A 10,053-nucleotide genomic window follows, 5' to 3' on the forward strand; every position below is an offset into this window, starting at 1 on the left:
CTCTCCCCCCCCCCCCTTCTCTGGTCAAATTAAAATTAATTAATTAATTAATTTTTAAAATAATTTCTTTAAAAAAAAAAAAGAAAAGAAAATGGACCAGCAGGTGGCATGGAGGTTGAGGCACTGAATCCCATATGGCTGACTTCATGATTTGAGTCCTGGATCTGGCAGCTTGAAAATCATGCCAGGTGTGTGTGCGTGTGTGCCCAAGATCCCAAGAGATAGAGGAGAAGGGATTATGGTGTGGCCGTTCCCCCTGGGAAGGATGATTTCTCATTTCTCTCTCTCTCACTGGTGAGCACACATGCCCTATAACGAAAACTTAAAAAAAAAGAATAAGTCAAATAGGCAAACAAAACATTGACCTGACAAAAAACCAAAGATATACAGGATATATTAAAAATTTCTCGGGGGACCAGCAGGTAGCGTAATGGCTATGTCGCTGGACTCCCACATAATTGACCGCGGTTCGTGTCCCGGACCCGGTGGCTTAAACTCACACTGGGCGCGTGTGCGTGCATGCCCAAGATCTTGAGAGGAGAACGGAGGAGAAGGGATTGCTGCGTGGCCATCCCCCCTGGGGGGTGATTTCTCGCTTTCTGTCTCTCTCTCTCTCTCTGGCGAGTGCACACGCCCTATAGCAAAAACTTCTAAAAAAATTTTCTCTAACACAGTAATAAAAAACAACCAATGAAAGCAACCTAATGAATAAACAATGACCACATGAAAAGTGCTCAACATTTTTTTTTTAATTTGCCATATGGCCAATGCATGCACCAGAGAGAGACAGAAAGGAGGGGTAAAGAGAAAGTACCTCTCAGGGAGGATGACCATGACATAGTTTCTTCTCCTTCATTATCTTGAGATTTGGGGCATGTATATACACAGCGAACATGTCAACATTTTTACTAATGAAGAAAATACAAATTAAAGGACCAGCAGTGAGTGTAATGGCTATGTCACTGGACTCTCATGTAGTCGACCTTGGTTCAAGTCCCAGACCCGGTGACTTAAACTCACGCCGGCACGTGTATGTATGTGTGCCCAAGATCCTGAGAGGAGAATGGAGGAGAAGGGATTTTGGCATGGCCATACCCTGGGGGTGGGGTGGGGTGGTGATTTCTCGCTTTCTGTTTCTCTGTCTCTCTCTTTCTGGCGAGAGGATGTACACTATTAGCAAAAACCTCTCCAAACAAACAAATTAAAACCACGGTGCAATATCTCTTTATAGCCATCAAAATGATTGAACTTTGTAAAATCAACAATAGCAAATGATAGTGGGAATGTAGAGCAATGGGAATGCTCGTTCATTGTTGGTGGGAATGTAAAATGCACTATCAATTCAAACAACGTGTAGCACTTCTAAAACTAAAAATGTATCTGCCCTATGAGCCAGTGATTCTACTCATTGGATTAGACTTGTTATGGTACTTAATTTTCTAAGAGAAATGAAAACACACGTTCACGTAGACTTGAACACAGAATGTTCATAGTGGTTTTCTTCCTAATAACCCATCATTTTTGGCATTCATCATTTTAAAAAAAATTATTTATTTATTGTAATTTGACCAAAGAGGGACAGAGTGAAAGAGAGAGGGAAAGTGAGAAATTAGCCACCAGGTCCAGGACTTGAACCATGGACAGCCATGTGGGACTCCAGCACCCTCAATCACCATGCCACCTGCCAGCCCTGGTATTCAACATTTTTCAAAAAGATAAACTGTGAGGACCAGCAGTAGCATAATGGCTATGTTGTTGTACTCCCATGTAGTCGACTGCAGTTCAAGTTCCGGACCTGATGGCTTAAACTCATGCCGGGCGCATGTGTGTGCGTGCCCAAGATCGGGAGAGGAGAATGGAGGAGAAGGGATTGCGGCATGGTCATCCCCCCTGAAGATGATTTCTCGCTTTCTGTCTCTCTGTCTCTCTCTGTCTTTCTGGTGAGCGCATGCGCCCTATAGCAAAAACCTCCCCCCCAAAAAAGAAAAAAAGATAAACTGTGGTATATCTCTACAATGAGATACTCTCAGCAATAAAAATGAACAAATTATGAATATACTCCACAACATGGCTGAATCTCAAAGCATATTGTCTCAAAGAAGCCAGGGCCAGCCCATGGCAACGGTGGTTAAGGCAAGCAGATCCCACGTGGTTGACCACCCAGTTCCACCCCAGATACATGTACGTGCTTGCCTAAAACCTTGATAGGAGGGAGAGGTAGAGAAGAGATTGCTGCATGACTGTGCTTCACGGAGGGGTGCTTTCTCACTTTCCCTCTCACTCCGTACCTCTCTGATGAGTGGATGCCATCCTTTGGCAAAAACACATAACAAAGTCAAAAAGAATCAGCCAAAAGTAAAAGTACTTCCCAAGACCAGCAGATGGCGTAGTGGTTAGGTCCCTGGACTTCCATATGGCTGCGCAGTTCAAGTCCTGGAACCAACGGCTTGAAAATCCCCCTGGGCATGTGTGCATTCATATCTAAGGTCCCGGGAGGAGAATGGAGGAGAAGGAATTGTGGCATGCTCACCCTCTTGGGCAGTGATTTCTCACTTTTCCTCTTACTGTCTGTCTGTCTGTCTCTCTCTCTGGCAAGTGCATGCACACTAAAGCAAAAACCTCTTAAAAAATAAAAAGTATTTCCCATATTGCTCCACTTACATGAATTCTAAAAATACAGGTACAGCAGCTTCCACTGTGGAATGTGGTGAGGTTAATGATCTATGTTTTGATTAAAGTTTGGGTGTCACACAGCAACTACATGGTAGGGCAGAGATTTGAACCCACATGGTCTGGCCCCAGAGGCTGTTTTTTGTTTTGTTTTGTTTTGAGAGAGATTTTTGCTATAGGGTGTGCGTGCTTTCTGGAGAGACCCAGAGTGACAGAGGGACAGATATGGCTTATTACCTGTTGATGATGACATGTATAGTATTCTCAACTGGATTAGTCTGAGAAATATTTCATGATGGGTTAAGTCTTTTTACAAGCAAAATGAGAAATAGCAATTGACTGTTTTAAAAATAATTAGAATATTTATAATAATAGTTGGGAAAATCATAGAAAAGATATTGAATGTTGAAGCGGGGAGATTAATGTCTCTGTATTGACTGACATGCATGGCATTCCCTTTTGAAAAAGCAATGTAGGGAACCAGCAGTTAGCGTAATGGCTATGTCGCTGGACTCCCACGTAGTCAACCGCGGTTCGCATCCCGGACCCGGTGGCTTAAAACTCATGCCGGGCGCGTGTGCGTGCGTGCCCAAGACCCCGAGAGGAGAATGGAGGAGAAGGGATTGCAGCGTGACCATCCCCCCTGGGGAGTGATTTCTCGCTTTCTGTCTCTATGTCTCTGTCTGTCTGGCGAGCGCATGCGTCCTATAGCAAAAACCTCTCAAAAAAAAAAAAAAAAGCAATGTAATACACTGTAAAGTTATATGTAATCCCATGTAATATAAAGAAGATTATGATGATAATAAAAATAAAATAAAATAAATAAATAAATAAATAAAAAGAACGTGAAAAATCACCCCACAGGGGATAGCCACACCACAATCTTTTCTCCTCCATTCTCCTTTTGGGATTTTTGGGCATGCATGCACATATACCTGGAGTGAGTTTCAAGCTGCTGGATCTGAGGCTCGAACCTCAGTCAACCACATGGGTGTCTGGCACCTTAACCACTATACCACCTGCTACCCCACAGAGGCTGTGGTTTTAACAACCATACAACATTGCCTTGCCTAGAATGTGGAGTCTCAGATGAGCTCACACAAGGAGAGTGATCTGTGAAGACAGAAGACTTGAGAAGGAGCACTCAGAGAGGTAGGAGGAAGACCCAGCAAGAGAACATAAAACCCAGCGCTCACTCAAGAAGGGCTAAGAGCATTGAGTATTACTGAGAGGTCCAGCAAGACAAGAATGGGGTGTGCACTGTTTTTGGCACCTACAAGGGCGTGTGTGACTGGGTCCTGAACGGTTTTAACTGAATGGGGGACGGGGCCCGCAGCCAGCTGACAGTGTATTAGGAGGTGAGAAAAGGAAGACAGTGAATGTAAATAACTTTCCCAAAAACCTTGGCTGCATGGGGAAGAGAGAAAAAGGCAAGACCATTATTAGAGGGCTGGACTATCCTTGCAGAGGCTTAGTCTTGACCACAGCTGGCTCCATCTAGAGAAACTTGACTTCACCCACCCACCAGGGTAGCTACTTGTCCTGTGGTGTGAAGGCCTGTTGGCCACAGTAAGCCTCTGACAGTCCCAGTGCTCCATTTGGAGCCTCGGGATCAGCTGACACCACAGTTGCTCACATTCTGTCATCCTTGGCAGTTTGGGATGGGCATCCGCCCTTCCCCACTGAGCTCGGCGCTTCCTCTTCCTAACCACCCTTGCACTGCTCCCCACACCACTGGGCAAAGCCCAGGGCTATCTGCAGCCCACACTGTCCCTGCCCATCTTTGCTTGCCTGAAACCCAGCTCTTCCCTGAGGACACCCTTATTTTAATGAGATATCACTTATTCTGTGAAGAGCTCAAAGTGAGTGGTGGTGGGAGTGGGGCAAGCAACCTGCTCTGGGCTCTCCACTTCCTACGTGCAGTGTGGGCTCACCAGGGTCTCAGGGGTGCATTTAGCAGCAAACAACAGAAGACCAGTTAAAGTAGATTGAGCAGTGGGGAGTTCTGAAGCAGGGTGATTTACCAAGGGCTGTCCACCTCTTCACACTGATTTGCTGTCCTCAGTGGCTGGGAGTATCTCCCCTTACAGCTGCAAAATGGAATCTGCCCTCATACGTGGAATGGCACTGAAGGAGAGCAAACCTTTCCCCAGGAGCCCCTGTTAGTGAGGTTTTATGTCACTTCGGTTCCTACTGAAAAGATTTGTCCTATTGGCCCAGATTGGGTCACTGGCCAGGGGCATGGAAATACCGTAACTGACTAGATCACTTCGATTCATGCCCCAAGCACTGGGAGGGGAACACCTGTAGAAAACTCAGACTTCGCTAGGAGGCAGAAGGGCTCGGTGGCTGCCCCGTAGTCACATAAAATTTCTCTCTCTTTCAGGGCCAGCTATTTCACTCTCCATTGAGAAGACGCACAACCTCCTGCTCAAGGGCAATAGAGCTGGCACTAGACCAAATGAAATCAAATCTTGGTCTTTTCACTTTGGTCCTGGGCAAGGTACCCAAGGTTTCTAAGCTATAGTTTTCTTACCTGTAAGATGAAAACTCTCAGCCCGATCCAATACAATTTTCTGCGATGAAGGGAGTGTCCCACGCCTGTGCCAGTATAGTAGCCAGTCGCCATCCATATGTGACATGTGGCTAGTGTATCTGAGGAATGAAAACTTTTAAATAAAATTAAATGGCTACAGGGCTAACTCATGGCATGGTGGTTGGAGTGACTGGATCCCACATGGCAGACCAGTGACTTGAGAGACATGCTGGACATAAGTATGTGCATGCCCAAAATCCCACAAGGAGGGAGAAGTGGAGGAGAAGGGATTGCAGCATGACCCTTCTTCGTTGGGGGCAAGGGGACTGCTTTCTCACTTTCCTTTTCTCTCTCCGTCTCTCTCTAGCACTTGCACACACCCTCTGGTAAAATTTTAAAAATTAAATAGCAGTCGAGGGCCAGCAGGTGGCATGGTAGTTGGGGTGTTGGACTCCCACATGGCCAGCCACGGTTCAAGTCCCAGACCTGGCAGCTTGCTTTCTCACTTTCTCTGTCTTTCTTTCTCTCTCTCTCTGGTGAGTGAATGTGTCCTGTAGCAAATTAAAAAACCAACAATAATTAAATTGCAGAGCAGCAGGTGGTGCTGTAGTTAAAGGCGCTGGACTCCTACTCGGCTGACTGTGGTTCAAGTCCTGGAGCTGGCGGCTTGCTTTCTCACTGTCCTCTCTCTCTCATTCTGTCCTTTTTGGTCAAATTAAAGTAAACAAATAATAAATAAAGTGAAATAAAATAATTCTTAAATGAAATTAAATTGCAGGAACAGCCTGTGGTGTGGCGATTAAGGCACTGGATTCCCACATGGCTGACTGCAGTTTGAGTCCTGGACCTGGCAGCTTGCTTTCTCACCACCTCCATCTCTCTCTGGTGAAATTAAAATGATAATAAATAAAATGACATGAAATAATTGTATTTTAAGAAAAATTATTTTAATTTTTTTATTATTATTTTCCAATTTGACAGGAGAGAGACAGAGAGAGATAGGGAAAGTGAGAAAGCAAGCTGCCAGGTCCAGGACTCAAACTGCAGTCAGCCATGTGGGAATCCAGCATCTTTAACCACCACACCACCTCCCAGCCTCTAAATAAAATAATTCTTGGGGCTGGCAGGTGGCGTGGTGGTTAAGGTGGCTAGACTCCCACATGGCTGACTGTGATTCGAGTCCTGGACCTGGCAGCTTGCCCTCTCACTTTCCTTCTCTCTCTCTGTCTTTCTCTGGTCAACTTCAAGAAAAAAGAAATAATGACAATGAATAAAATGAAATAAAATAATTCTTTAAAAAATAACTCTTTAAAAAATTAAATAGCTACATAGGGTTAGTGGTTACCATATTGGGCACACAGTTCTGTGTCAGTATTACTGTAGGATAGAATGTACAGTGCTGAAAGTTTTTAAGCATGGCACCTCACTCAATGTTAGTTCTTATTATTTTTGCTGTTATCCAGTGATGTTCTGGTCACTTGACCACATTAATTGAAGACTTTGGCACCTGACTCACTGTCCTCCCTTCCACTTCGGGTCTTCTGCGAAACAAAATGGCTTCCATGATCATGCACGTGGTCCTGTCTGCACCCTGGCCTCTTTCTGCTCAGCTCCAATGACTCATCCCCACGTCACCTTAGCCACTCTTCACCAGAGCCAGGACAGCACCACACCCTCCACGGAGAGCTGGGCTGAAAGCTCATTTCCTAGTCTCTGATTTCTCCTTCTTAGCCCTCCAGTGTTTTGTTGTTTTTTTCCCCGTTCTTTGACCCCTTTCTGTGTCCACTGGCTCCTCATGTCACTTTTCCCCTAACCAGCCTTGGTTCCCTAGTGTTTTACCTGTACTCTTCAGTCTTACTCTTCACTCTCTGTTGTCTCTAATCTTCTAAACTGGCCTCCCAGCTTCAGACTTAGCCTTGAAATCTATGGTCCACGTGGGAGTCCAGCAACATAGCCATTACGCTAACTGCTGGTCCCAATAACCCCTACTTTTCAATTCAGGCTTAACTTCCTCCAGGCAGCCTTCCCTGATCTCTCCTATCCCTTGCCTAGTTTACCTGCCTCTCCTTTGTGCTCCTGTGGTGCCCTGGGCTCACTGGAATTGTGGCCCCGATTATCTTGGAGTATTGTACAATCATCTGTTACCTAGTCTGACTTCACCTCTCAGCTGTAAGCACCTGAGGATACACTGACATATTGGTCGAATTAAATGGAATAGGTGCTGGTGGATTTGGTTTAGTTTGTTTGATAAAAGTTTTATTTTACTTTCCTATAGATGGGAGGGATTTGAGCATGTTTATATACTGCGAGTTTAGAGCTATAATAATTAGAGAACGGGGCCAGCAGGCAGCATGGTGGTTGAAGGTGCTGGATTACCACATGACTGATCATGGTTTGGGCCCCAGACCTGGTGGCTTGCTTTCTCACTCTGTCTCTCTCTCTCTCTGTCTCTCTCCCTCTCTCTCTCTTGCTCTGTCCCTCTCTGATCAAATTTAAATAAATAAATAAATAAAGTTAAATGAAATAATTCCTTAAAAAATAATTAGAGAGCAAGAGCTTAGAGATTTGGGGGACAGAGGGGATAAAAACGGAACAAATACCTGAGCCTGGGTGGAAGGACACCCTGAGCAATGGCGGGAACAGACACTCTCTCCTGAGCCTGCAGGTGTCAGAGGCATATGTCTTTTGGGAGAGCACAGGCAGGAAATTGGGGGTGTTTCCAACTGATGGTCTGTTTCCTCTAGTCCAAGTGGTGAATTGGTATCAAGGTGGATGAAATTTACGAAAGATGATGAGAGCCTGGGATACAAAGCTGGCTAGGGACTCTAGCAGCTTCCCACATGTAGGTTTCTTCCTGCTGTCCCTCAGTCCTCAGCATATCCCAGGCCACTACCCAGAGCTTCTGGCCTATCTGTGAAATGCGCTGAGCTGCAGCAATCAATGCATCAATATGTTCCATCCATAATATAAGAGATAGTGTGTAAAAGACTTTAGCCCGGTGTCAGGAGCATTAGAAACAAAATAATGAGGGGACCAGCAGGTGACGTAGTGATTAAGGTGCTGGACACTTCCACATGGCTGACCACGGTTTGAGTCCCAGACCTGGCAGCTTGCTCTCTCACTCCCATTCCCAACAAATTAAAATAAATGAATTAATAAATAAAATTAAATAATTAAAAAAAAGAAACAAAATAAAGAAAAAGCAATGCAGAGTGGTATGTGGTGGTCACTAACAACTGTATGTTGCTTTTTTTTCCTTTTTTTTTTTTTTTTTTTGCTATAGGGTGCATGCGCTTGCAGGAGAGACAGAAAGCAAGAAGTCACACCCAGGGAGCAAGTTATTTCCTTTGTATGAGCGAGAGAGTGTGACATCCTGGACAGGGTCCTTGTGCAACAAGGGTCCTTGTGCAACAAGGGTCCTTGTGCAATAAGCCTTGTCCTGCAGCTGGCCAGGATCCCAGGAAGGCCCGAGAAGCACACTGGACATGTAGGGGCAGACCCAGGCTGCGAACCCTCAGCCTTCCCACCTGGTCTCCAGCATCACATACCTCACTGTGGCCAGGCTGATGCTTTGTTTTTTGAACATAACCCACACTAAAAAGTATAATTTACATCATAAGAATTTAGACACATATATAAAACAGAAGTTTTGTTAAACGGTTCTTAACCCTTAATTTGCATGATCTGGTCTCTTCTACTCTATTTTACTTTATTTAAAAAGAATGATAGTGGGTCTGTTGGTGGCAAGGTAGTGGTTAAGGTGGCTAGATCTCACATGACTCAGTGAGGTTCAAGTCTCAGGCCCAGTGGTTGGGAAAACACACAAGGCACATGTGCATGTGTGCCCGAAATCCCGAGAGGAGAAAGGGGGGAGAAGAGATTGCAATGGGGCTACCCACAGGGGGTGCTTCCTCACTATCCCTCTCTCTGTCTCTCTCCAGGGAGTTTATATGTCTATAGCAAACTAAAAAAAGAGAGAGAGAGTGAAGACATTGTTATTGACTGAACTGTGCTCCTCAGAAATTCATATATTGGGATTGAGGCCGGCTCTGGATCCCAAATGTCTGACTCTGCAGTTAGAGTTCTGAAATTGGCTTGAGGAACATTCTGGGTTTCTGTGTGTGTGTGTGCCCAGAATCCTGAAAGGAGGGAGAGATGGAGAAGGTGTTGCACCTTTCCCCACTGGAGAAATGCTCTCTCTCTGTCTCTCTAGCAAGCATATGCTCCCTTTGGCAATTTTAAAAAAAGAATTACTTGTTTAATTTTATTTATTATTATTCTTCAATTTGACCAGAGAGAAACAGAAACAGAGAGAGTGAGGAAGCAAGCTGCCAGTTTTGGGACTCGAACCACGGTTGGCCATGTGGGAGTCCAGTGCCCCAACCACCATGGCACCTGCTGGCCCCTCTAGCAATTAAAAAAAATTCATTATGCCAACCAGCAGATGGCAAAATGGTTACTTCGCTGGAGTCCCATGTAGTGGGCGCAACTGCAATTCAAGTCCCGGATCTGGTAGCTTAAACTCATAAGGGGCACATGTGCGTGTGTGCCCAGAATCCCAAGAGGAGAATGAAAGAGAAGGTATTGTGACATGGCCATCTCCCTGGGGGATGAGTTCTTCCTTTTTGTCTTCCTGTCTCTCTCTGTCTCTCCAGTGAGTACACGCACCCAATAGCAAAAACCTCTCTCAAAAAAAAATTTGTATGTTGATGTTCTGATCCCCAGTATCTCAGAATGGGAACCTATTTCAAGGTTGGGTCTTTATAGAGCTTTTTCTTTTCCTTTTTCTTTCTTTCTTTCTTTTTTTTTTTTTTTTTTTTTTTTTTTTTTTTTTTTTTTTTACGGTG

At 44.9% G+C, this 10,053-nt stretch overlaps 1 long non-coding RNA gene across 1 annotated transcript in view; it reads left to right on the forward strand.

The window, feature by feature from the left end:
- Nucleotides 1-5,363, forward strand: part of LOC114006750 (uncharacterized) — a 25,914-nt gene extending 20,551 nt beyond the window's left edge. Inside the window, exons 2-3 of the long non-coding RNA XR_003548433.1 lie at nt 3,704-3,822; nt 5,057-5,363. This is a non-coding gene — a long non-coding RNA (uncharacterized LOC114006750). The remainder of the gene's footprint in view (nt 1-3,703; nt 3,823-5,056) is intronic.
- The last annotated feature ends 4,690 nt before the right edge of the window (nt 5,364-10,053 follow it).

This window comes from Tupaia chinensis, unplaced genomic scaffold (genome assembly GCF_000334495.1).
Source record: "Tupaia chinensis unplaced genomic scaffold, TupChi_1.0 Scaffold150006_1, whole genome shotgun sequence".
Lineage (NCBI taxonomy): Eukaryota > Metazoa > Chordata > Mammalia > Scandentia > Tupaiidae > Tupaia > Tupaia belangeri.